This window comes from Schistocerca gregaria, chromosome 1 (assembly GCF_023897955.1).
Source record: "Schistocerca gregaria isolate iqSchGreg1 chromosome 1, iqSchGreg1.2, whole genome shotgun sequence".
Lineage (NCBI taxonomy): Eukaryota > Metazoa > Arthropoda > Insecta > Orthoptera > Acrididae > Schistocerca > Schistocerca gregaria.
Genome location: NC_064920.1, coordinates 121,138,946 through 121,151,205, shown reverse-complemented (window position 1 = coordinate 121,151,205; position 12,260 = coordinate 121,138,946).

Below are 12,260 nucleotides of genomic sequence, written 5' to 3'. Positions count from 1 at the left end.
CAAGTGTCTTCTGATATATCGAGTTTTGGGATAGGAGCAAGCACCAGCTACGCACGCTGGGAAATGAGGAAAACATAGGTGGCAAGAAGAATGTAAAGATGTCACGGGGAGAACAGCGTTAGTGATTATTATTGCTTCAGTAGATATGCCATTAACTATTTTTTGAAACTGGAGATGTTTTTCGGGTCTCTAATACAGCGAGAGAGAAGGAATTCGAGAAGGTGGCTGAACGACGGAGTGGTACAGAAATGTCGAGGAGAGATATGAGCGAGTGTTCATTGATGAGACAGTAGAAAAGACAGACGGTATGTAAATCTCTGTACTTGTCTGTAAGCAGTCAGAATAACTGCGCATATGATGGTGAAATATGATCAAAGAGTCGAACGCCACATATGTATCGAACAGAGGCGAATTGTTTTGTGAAGGTGAGCCTCTGAAATGCAGCTTTTTTACAGAAGAGAAACGTGGGAGGGTTGCAGTTCAGCCAATAAGAGAAAAGCATTTGAAATATGGAGATAAGCAGAATACTGAAGATTAGCTTGATAGGCCGAATAACTATCGAGGGGGTATTTACTCGATACAGTAACATGTTCCAGATGTGATGGGTATAGGGGCAGATTTTTTACATGTGGTGCCTTAATATGCACACACATCAATCTGTTGGCTGTTCTGTTGTGCTTCTTTGTCAAACAGTCTTCCAGCAAACACGTCGCATTATGTTCTGCCTGATTTTTTACTGTACGGTCGTAATTGCACTAGGCAGACTACGCCTGGTGTACACACAACCTATTTTGTGTTCATGTGTCCACGCTTTAACACCTGGCACCCTGCCCAGGTGAAAATAAGCACTAATGGCTTGCTCTTGCCACGTGTACTCGGGGGGAGTACACATATTATTCCTAATAGCTATAATTATTAGTCTGTAAATGAAGTAAATTCTGATATAATTCTGTCCAGTACGCTGTCCTCAGTCACCAATAAAAGTATCTGCTCTTATATCCATTACACGCTGTATTCATATTAATTCCCCCTGTGTCGCCAGGCCCAACCGCTACGGCCGCAGGTTCGAATCCTGCCTCGGGCATGGATGTGTGTCATGTCCTTAGGTTGGTTAGCTTCAAGTAGTTCTAAGTTCTAGGGAACTGATGACCTCAGAAGTTAAGTCCCATAATGTCTACAAAGGCCAAATACAACATCACGATAAATGTTTTGTCGGATGAGGTGGAAATTTAAACGGAAATAAAGAAATTTCTGTTAGGTTATGTAGCGACCCTTTCTTCTATCCCGAATTTCGTATCTTGCATGAAAGTAGGAATGTTAATTTATCTATACATTGACTGGTATTGAGGGATGTTGTTTTATCCCTGCTAGTTCTTAAATTAACCCCAGTGAGTCACTACACGTATTGTCTTCCCAGATCTGAAGGAAAAAGCCATAAGTAAATTAATACTAGTGTTTTCAATAGAGTCTCGTTCACTTGTTTCAGTTACTAGTCTGCAGTTTATTCTTGGTGAAAATCACGTAACCTAATTATTTATGAACCTAATTCGAAGTAAAGTTAAAGACGAATAGTCAGTTTAACACGTTATTTTATTTAACAATTTATTATTAATATATCAGTTCATTCACACGATCGCATTCAAAGGGGTTCTTTGAATAAGTATCTAATCTGGAATCCCGTCAATATCAGAGATACTAAACAATGTTCTGTCACTTTCGGTAAAAAGATTGTTCCCGTTCAATATCCATAAACTGTCACGAACTATGATTACTAGTGGCGTGAAGTAAAGCTTTTCCACTATCACAATACAAAGTCCGAATCTGTCCAAAAATCGTTAATTCCGTAAAATATTTAAATCTTCACACGAAGTGACGTTAAAGTCAGAGAGATTACTGATCATCTCCCCGTTCCTCTAATATGACAAAAGTTCTAATTCTGATCTGAAATTAATGCTTCCCAAAAAACAATCTCGTCGCGATTTATTCTTGCGCCCTGGTTTAATAAAGCTCCTATTGCTGCTTCCTAAAGCTGTACGTCCTAATTGACTTCGAACAGACTAGAGGATAGAGACTGGAGTATCATAATTGCATTTAGTAAACGCTATCTTTGGTGTTCAAGACCTACGTTCTGTGACTATAATATTCATTTTCTCATATATAAGAATAACTATTAATTTAACCATTTCTATCGTTTTCCCCCCTCACATGCTTCCAAAATTTATGATTAAAATTCCTTTCTTTTTCTATTATTTTTCTTCTATAGATTTCCCTCTATTTGTCTCTTATTTCGTAAATTACTACTTGTGGAGGGGCTTCTGACATTTTCTGAATTTATATTTCGAGGGAATGGGAGCTAATTTGGGAGTTATTTTGGTTTATTAACACCGAGAGGCGTTGTAGGTGTTACAGTTACTACTTCCACCCTTGAAGAGCATCTTCACAGAATCTCTCAAAACTAATATTTTACGCTTTTTACAATAACACTGCATAACAGTAATATTTCAAAACGCCAAGCCATTAGAACGTATTGTACTCAAGTAACGTGAACATACTTTACTGCCTGTTTACATCTCATACACCATTTTCTATGGCATATGTACATACATACATACCCCGCAAGTCACCACACTGTGGATGGCAGAGCGTATCATGTACCACAACTAATAGTTCCCTTTTTTGTCCTACTCGCAAATGGCGCGAGAGGAAAACGACTGATAAATTCTTCTCTGGTTGACAGCCGAGTCAGTGCGTTGTTCTCCAGCAACGTTTCAGCAAGTTTCTTACTTGCCATCTTCGCCTGAAGATGGCAAGTAAGAAACTTGCTGAAACGTTGCTGGAGAACAACGCATTGACTCGGCTGTCGACCCGAGAAGAATTTATCATCAAGATTCGCCGAGAAAGCCTGTATTCTAAGCAAAACGACTGTCTATATGCTTTCGTACGTTGCCTTTCCAGGTTCATACGCCAGACGTATATTGGTGACTAGGAATGTTCTTCAATCTGTTGCAAATGTCGGTTCTCTAAACTTTCTCGATAATATTTCCGAAATCAGTGTCTTCTTCAGTCCAGGGATTCCGCGGCATATTTCCACAATACTTGCTTGTTGATCGAACGTACCTCTATCGGCAATCCTCTGAATTATTTCGATGGCTCCTTTAATCCGACCTGGTGAGGATCCCAAACACTCGAGCAGTACTCAACAATGTGTTGCACAAGCATTCTGTACGAGGCGTTCTTTTAAAGATGAGCTATACTTTCCCACAGTTTTTCCAAGAAACCGAAGTTTACCATTCGTCTTTTCCACAGCCGAGCTTTCGTACTCCTTCCATTTCATACGTCTCTGCAACTTTAAGCTGAGATAGTTAGTCAACGTGACCAGTAATGTATTCGAATATCACAGAATTGTTTTGCCAACTCTCTGCATTTACTTATATTTTCCCACATTTACTGCAAGCTGCCATTCATTGCAACAAGCAGAAATTTCACTTAAGTCATTCTGCATCCTCCTACAATCACTCAAAGGCGGCACTTTCCCGTTCACTGCAGCAAAGTGTAACAAGATGCTGCTCAACACTGTTATAAAGTATCACTACTATGACTTATAACGTTCAAGTGAAACCGAGGTAACATCCAAACTGCAATAAAACCGTTTATGTTAATCAAATATTTAGAAAAAAATCGGCCAGATGCCAGTAGGACTCGCGCACTGAAGGTTCTGTACAAACTTAATTATATACAGGGTGTTTCACGAAGATATGCAAATATTTTAATATTCTATTCTACAAGTAAAACTAACGAAAAAAGTTGCTATAAACACAGGTCCGCAAATATTAGGTTACGGAGTTACGGCTAATAAAAGTGTTGCCTGAAATTCAGCAACTTCGCTAACATGAAGCCATCGCAAACCTGTGCGAGGGTAAAGTAAAGCACGATTACCACTTATTTGTTGTTGTTGGTCTGGTGAATCTAATAAAACATGGCCCAGACGTGTATCTGCATTAGTTTTCCAGAACATCCAGAGAACCACGTCTCGGACATATTTTATTAAATTCACCAGACCAATAACGACAAAACAAGTGGTAATCGTGCTTTACTTTACCCTCGCACAGGTATGCAATGGCTTCATATTAGCGAAGTTGCTGAATTTCATGCTACGGTCGCTGGTTCGAACCTTGCCTCGGGCATGCATGTGTTTCAAATCCTTAAGTTAGTTTGGTTTAATTAGTTCTAAGTTCTAGGGGACTGATGACCTCAGATATTAAGTCCCATAGTGCTCAGAGCCATTTTTTTTTGCTGAATTTCAGGCAAAATATTTTAATAGCTGTGTCTGCGTAACTACACATTTGCGGACCTTTGTTTATATGGACTTTCTTTCTTTTTACTTGTAGAATGACTTATTAAAATATTTGCATATTTTCGTGAATCACTCTGTAGGCCTTTATAGACAGTTCATCCATTCCGGGAATTGAGAATCTCGACAATTTTTGTCTGTTATCAACGATACTGGCAAGATATCTTAAAAATTAACAATTTTCTGATTTTGTTCCTCCTTTGGTCGTACAATGAAACCTTTCTACTTGCCAAATTTCATGACTGTACGCCAACGGAAAGCATCGTGCAAGATTGTAACGAGTCACTTTGCGAGTATCAATATACGTTATATAAATGGCCGCATCTTTTGTTTGTTTTGACTTAGAAGCTTCCATTTCTTACACCATCAAGGGACTATACATGTCACGAATTTCAGCTTAACACGTCTACCAATTTCTGAGAAAAAATGGCTTTAACACGGTGATGGACAGAGAGTCTGATAAAAAATACCAAAAAATTTCATTTCGTATGATGTAATTACAACTTAACAACTACCGGACTTTTTCGTTTCGTTTTAGTGTGAAACATTGCTTCTTGGCAAATTTCATGATTCTAGGTCAACTGGATGTACCCCGTAGGTTTTGATGAAACAGTTTTCCAGTATCAAAATATGTGACATAAATGGCCGTATCTTTTGATTGCATTGACATAAAAGCTTCACTTGTTTGTACATTCAAGGAACTGTAGACCTTAATATCTGGCACAAATTTCAACTTGGTAAGTCTACCCGTTCCTGAGAAAAAGAGATTTGAACAGTCCAACAGACAGACAGACACAGACATAGACGGACAACAAAATGACCCTGTAAGTGTTCCGTTTTAATCGTTTGAGGCACAGAACACTAAACAGCGTTGAGTAGGTGCAGCTCTGTTGTCGATGAAATTCGGTATGTACCCGATCCTCCCAATATTTTAGTTCTGTTCGCCTGCCGGCTGGAGTGGCCGTGCGATTCTAGGCGCTACAGTCTGGAACCGCGAGACCACTACGGTCGTAGGTTCGAATCCGGCCTCGGGCATGGATGTGTATGATGTCCTTAGGTTAGTTAGGTTTAAGTAGGCCTAGGGGATTGATGACCTCAGTAGTTAAGTCCCATAGTGCTCAGAGCCATTTGAACCAATTTTTTTGTTCGCCTGTTTGCGACAAGTACCAAGTTGGATTAACGGAAGAGGCAGCAAAGGTTAAAGCTAGAGCTGCGCAATCTGTGGCGGCTATATATTGTCAGCCAGAGACTATCACAGTACTGGTAAATGAAGTGTAACGGGAGACGTTGCAGCAAGTACTATGCGCGAAGCGCAGAAACTGGCTCACAAAATACTCAGAGGGCGCTTTCCAAAATCAGTCAATAAACTTCATGGCATATGGGATCCTTGTGCTGGATATGCATTCGAACACAGAACTTTTGCCTTTCATAGGCAAATGCTTCTACCTACTGAGCTATCCAGACACGATTCCCTACCAGGTCTCACAGACCCACTATCGATGCTACCTTCCTCCTGCTTAGCAGATTTCTCAAAAGACCTCTGGCATACCTTCTGAGACTAGCAGTGTTGGAAAAAGAATACTTCGGACAAATGCCTAACCTACAGCTTAGGGAAGGCTTTCCAAATTAATGTCCCCTGTGTTGTGCATTGTGCGCTTATTTGAAATACGTTTGCAGAAGTTTTAATCTTCCAGGAAGTTTCAAATCAGCGCACGCTCCGTACCAGAGTGAAAATTCACTATGAAAGAAACGTACTACATCCTATAAGCGCTCCGTTTTGCCCTGAGGTAACAAAAGTCGTGGGATACCTCCTACATCCACATCTACATCCATACTCCGCAACCCACCTCACGGTGTGTGGCGGAAGTAGGTTACAGTACGCTTGTTCGCCCACTGCTTGAATACTGCTCAGCACTGTGGGATCCGTACCAGATAGGGTTGATAGAAGAGATAGAGAAGATCCAACGGAGAGCAGCGCGCTTCGTTACAGCATCGTTTAGTAATCGCGAAAGCGTTACGGAGATGACAGATAAACTCCAGTGGAAGACTCTGCAGGGAGACGCTCAGTAGCTCGGTACGGGCTTTTGTTGAAGTTTCGAGAACATACCTTCACCGAGGAGTCAAGCAGTATATTGCTCCCTCCTACGTATATTTCGCGAAGAGACCATGAGGATAAAATCAGAGAGATTAGAGCCCATACAGAGGCAAACCGACAACCCTTCTTTCCATGAACAATACGAGACTGGAATAGAAGGGAGAACCGATAGAGGTACTCAAGGTACCTTCTGCCATACACCGTCAGGTGGCTAGCGGAGTATGGATGTAGAAGTAGATGTAGATCCATGTCGCTGCCCCATGACTTCTTTCACCTCAGTGTACGTTGACGTCGGACGAGTGGAATTAAAATTCAAGGTGAAAGGATATCAATGATGCGATTCGCCGATGATAATTCTATCTTGAGTGCAAGTGAAGAATTATATGATGAGCTGAATGGAATGAACCATCTAATAAGTACAGAAAATGGATTGAGAGAAAGTCGAAGAAAGTTGAAAGTAATGAGAAGTAACGGAAAAGGAGAGCAACGAGAAACTTAACATCAGGATTGATGGTCACGAAGTAGATGAAGTTGAGGAAGTCTGCTACCTAGGCAGAAGATAACCAATGACGCCCGAAGCAAGGAGAACATAAAACGCAGACTAGCTCAGGCAAAAAGGGCATTGATGGCCAAGAGAAGTCTACTAGTATCAAAAATAGGCCTTAACGTGAGGAAGATTTTCTGAGAATAGGCGTCTGGAGCACAGCATTGTATGGCTGTGCGAAAAAAGGAACACAAGAGAATCGAAGCATTTAAGATGTGGTGCTACAGACGAATGTTGAAAATTAGGAGGAGTGATAAGGTAGGAAATGTGGAGGTTCTGCGCGGACTCGGAGAAGAAAGGAATATGCGTAAAACACTGAGAAGTAGAAGGGATATGATGATAGGACTTCTGTTGACACATCAGGGAATTACTTCCATTGTACTAGAGGGAGGTATAGAGGGTGAAAATTACAGAGGAAGGCAGAGATTGGAATACATGGAGCAAACAATTGATGACGTAGGTTGTAAGTGCTCCTACTCCGAGCTGAAGAGGTTGGCACAGGAGAGGAATTCGTGGCGGGCCGCATAAAACCAGTCAGAAGAGTGATGACCCAAAACAATACAAAACAAAACAAAAAGGAGTGGTAAAAGAAAACTAGGACTGATCCAGCTTGCTGTGTTGCGCCATCTCTGAGGGATCTCCGTTCTGCTGGGTTAGATGCAGGCAGAAAACTGCTGCTCCGCGTTGCTGTGTTAAAGAAACAGCGGCGGGCGGAGGTCGCGCCCATATCCGGCGCGGCTGTTATCTGGGCCGTTACGGCGGATGACGAGGCGGCCACATGAAGGCCCCCTCAGTGCCTGGCCGCCGCGCCACAAAAAGTGGCCGCCGGTTAACTGGACGGGGTCCCTCCCTAATTAATGAGGCCCGCTTAGGCCTCCTCCCCTGCTGCCGCGATAAGAGCCGCGCGGAAGACGATAAGGGCGGCCGCGACGCGCTCTGATCGCAAGAAGTGTACGCCGCGGGACGATGGGCGGCAACAAGAAGGGGGACGCGCCGGGTCACAGATATGGGCGGCGCCGGGTCACCGCTTCCTGTCCGGTTTTTCCTGCCACTCCGTGTCCCCCCACTGGCCGTGTTGGCGATAGGCGCTATCTGGGAGCTGCCACGTCCGTTTCGGTCGGGGGATTTGTTTAAAAAGCGTGAACGTAGAGAAATATCCGGCCGAGGTATCTGCCTACTGTTGTTCTTAATATCTTATTTTGTCTTATTTCACCATATCAGTTGTGTGTGGATGGCGAACTGCAACTTTAACTTAAATAGATGGTTTACACTGCCGGAAAAAAATTATTACACCCTTTTAGAGGTTTCCAGTTCACTCAGCTTTATTGTTTGCAACAGTGCATATGCACTACATGAACTGATTACATTTATAGATCAATCATAGATACAGGAACCATTGGTGTAAGAGTTGTAAATTGTCGTAGCTGTGTTGGTAAAGTACCAGAGCTCCAAGCGCTAATAGAAAGCACTGATGCTCAAATCGTTATAGGCGCTGAAAGATGGCTAAAGCCGGATACAAGCTCAGCCGAAATTTTTCCGAAGAACCTAACGGTGTTCCGAAAAGATATGCTAAACACGGTTGGCGGTAGCGTGTTTGTTGCTGTTAGAAGTAGTTTAACTTCTCGCGAAATTGAAGTAGATACTTCCTGTGAGTTAGTATGGGCAGAGGTCATTGTTGGCAACCGGAATAAAATAATAATTGGGTCCTTTTACCGACCTCCCAGTTCAGATGATGTTGTTGTTGTTGTTGTGGTCTTCAATCCTGAGACTGGTTTGATGCAGCTCTCCATGCTACTCTATCCTGTGCAAGCTTCTTCATCTCCCAGTACCTACTGCAACCTACACCCTTTTGAATCTGCTTAGTGTATTCATCTCTTGGTCTCCCTCTACGATTTTTACCTTCCAAGCTGCCTCAAATACTAAATTGGCGATCCCTTGATGCCTCTGTACATGTCCTACCAACCTATCACTTGTTCTAGTCAAGTTGTGCCACAAACTTCTCTTCTCCCCGATCCTGTTCGATACCTCCTCATTAGTTATGTGATATATCCATCTAATCTTCAGCATTCTGCTGTAGCACCACATTTCGAATGCTTCTATTCTCTTCTTGTCCAGTCTAAAATTGAGTTTGATTTCAAACACGTACCCGAGTCATACGTTAATAGTTTGTGGTGACTTTAATTTACCCTCGCTATGTTGACGAAAATACATGTTTAATTCCGGAGGTACGCATAAAATATCATCCGAAATCGTGCTAAACGCATTCTCTGAAAATTATTTCGAGCAATTAGTTCATGGGCCCACGCGAATTGTAAACGGTTCTGAAAACACACTTGACCGCTTAGCAACAAATAATCCCGAGTTAATAACCAGCATCAAAACTGATACAGGGATTAGTGAACACAGGAATGTCGTAGCGAGATTGAATATTGAAATGCCCAAATTCTCGAAAAATAAACGAAAAATATACCTATTCAAAAAAGCAGATAAAAATTCACTTGACGCCTTCCTGACAGACAACCTCCACTCACTCAAAATTAATAACATAAGTGTAGACCAAATGTGGCTTAAATTCAAATAAATAGTATCGGTAGCAACTGTGAGGTTTATACCAAATAAACTAGCAAACGACGCAGCTGATCCTCCTTGGTACACAAAACGGGTTAGAACACTGTTGCAGATACAACGAAACAAACATGGCAAATTTGAACAGATCCAAAATCCCCAAGATTGGCGATCCTTTACAGAAGCTCGAAACTTAGCGCGGAGTTCAATGCGAGACGCTTATAACAGTATCCACAACGGAACTTTGACTCGAAACCTGACAGAAAATCCAAAGAGATTCTGGTTGTATGTGAAGTATGTTAGCGGCAATAAACAATCAATGCCTTCTCTGCGCGATAACAATGGAGATACTATCGAAGACAGTGCTGGCAAAGCAGATTTACTAAACACAGCCTTCCGAAATGACTTCACAAAAGAAGAAGTAAATATTCCAGAATTCGAATCGAGAACGTAGAAGCAAATATCCTCGGAGTAGTGAAGCAACTTAAATCACTTAACAAAAGCAAGTCTTCTGGTCCTGACTGTATACCAATTAGGTTCGTTTCGGAGTATGCTGATGCATTAGCTCCATACTTAAGAATCATATACAACCGTTCGATCGACGAAAGATCGGCACCCAAAGACTGGAAAGTTGCACAGGTCACACCAATATTCAAGAAAGGTAGTAGGAGTAATCCACTTAATTACAGGCTAATATCGTTAACGTCGATATGCAGCAGGATTTTATAACATATATTGTGTTCGAACATTATGAGTTACCTCGAGCGAAACGGTCTATTGACACACAGTCAAGGCGGATTTAGAAAACATCGTTCCTTTGAAACACAACTAGCTCTTTATTCACGTGAAGTGCTTAGTGCTATTGACAAGGGATTTCAGATCGATTCCGTATTCCTGGATTTCCGGAAGGCTTTTGACACTGTACCTCACAAGCGGCTCGTAGTAAAATTGCGTTCTTATGGAATATCGTCTCAGTTTTGTGACTTGATTTGCGATTTCCTGTCAGAGAGGTCACAGTTCGCAGTAATTGACGGAAAGTCATCGAGTAAACCAGACGTGATATCAGGCGTTCCCCAAGGTAGTGTTATGGGCCTTTTGCTGTTTCCTATTTATATAAGCGATTTGGGAGACAGTCTGAGCAGCCGTCTTCGGTGGTTTGCAGATGATACTGTCGTTTATCGACTAATATAGTCATCAGGAGATCAAAACAAACCGCAAAAGGATTTACAAAAAATATCTGAATGGTGCGAAAAGTGGCAGTTGACCCTAAATAACGAAGAGTGTGAAGTCATCCACATGAGTACTAAAAGGAACTCGTTAAACTTCGGTTACTCGATGAATCAGGCTAATCTAAATGCTTAAATTCAACTAAATACCTAGGTATTACAATTACGAACAACTAAAATTGGAAAGAACACATAGAAAATGTTGTGGGGAAGGGTAACCAAAGGCTGCGTTTTATTGGCAGGACACTTAGAAAATGTAACAGACCTACTAAGGAGATTGCCTACACTACGCTTGTCCGTCCTCTTCTAGGATACTACTGCGCGATGTGGGATCCTTACCAGACAGGACTGATGGAGTACATCGAAAAAGTTCAAAGAAAGGCAGCACCGCAAAACGCGGATGGAAAAGCACGGCGAATCATACTGTACTCCTCTTATACCATCCCCTGCACACTTACTGATTAAAATGAGTCATTTCTGGAGGTTTATTAGAACTAGAGGAGTTGGTGCACGGTTTACACGTGTAAACTTGTACAAAAGTTAGTAAACATTACAACATGAGTTTTAAAAAATATCAGCTGAAAAATATGTATTTCAACACGTCCACTCTACGACCAGGAATTAGACGTGTCAGAAAGAGCCGGCGGCATTATTCGAGAGCAGCAGGAGCCCTAGCATCGCAGAAACTGTAAACGTATACCACATCCGCATATTCTTCTTTAGTGTAGATATCTGGTATTTTAGCCAGCGCGTGCACAAACACAGTAAAGCGATGTTTCTCTCTGACACATTCCCAATCGCTTGAACTAGTTCTTCCCGGCGGGTTCAGGGATTTGCTCTGCCTCGTGATGACTCGGTGTTGTGTGATGTCCTTAGGTTACTTAGGTTTAAGTAGTTCTACGTTCTAGGGGACTGATGACTATAGATGTAAAATCCCATAGTGCTCAGAGCCATTTGAACTGTTTTTTTTAACTACTTCACTCACAACATACCATGAACAACTGCGAGTTCAACGGGCTAGTGATATTCCTTACAAATAGGTTGAAAGCAACGAGGTAGATTGGGCTAGAATAAAATGTCTAAGTGGTAGAGTGGGTCAGACCCACACGTGCGTGCCACGTGTTGGAACGTACGCACCCTCTGAATCCAGGTGATTGACGGATCATAATCAGGCACCTCGCTGCACAACTGGAGAGATTACTGATGCAGCAAGACGCTCCCTGCGGCGACGACCAGCAGAATGGTACGACGCGAGCATAGAAGTTCTTCCATATTACGTTTTCAAGGGCTCCCAAAACCGGATTACGTAAACCGATTTCCCAATAACGATTTTGACTGGTCACATAAACGCTCCAAAACCGATTCTCGAAACGCGCTTCTTGCTGCCGGTTTTATACTTTCACAATCGATTTTCATTACCATCTAAACACACAAGCGCTTTTGAAACGTGCTTCGGCTGTTTTAAAAATTTCGGCTAAT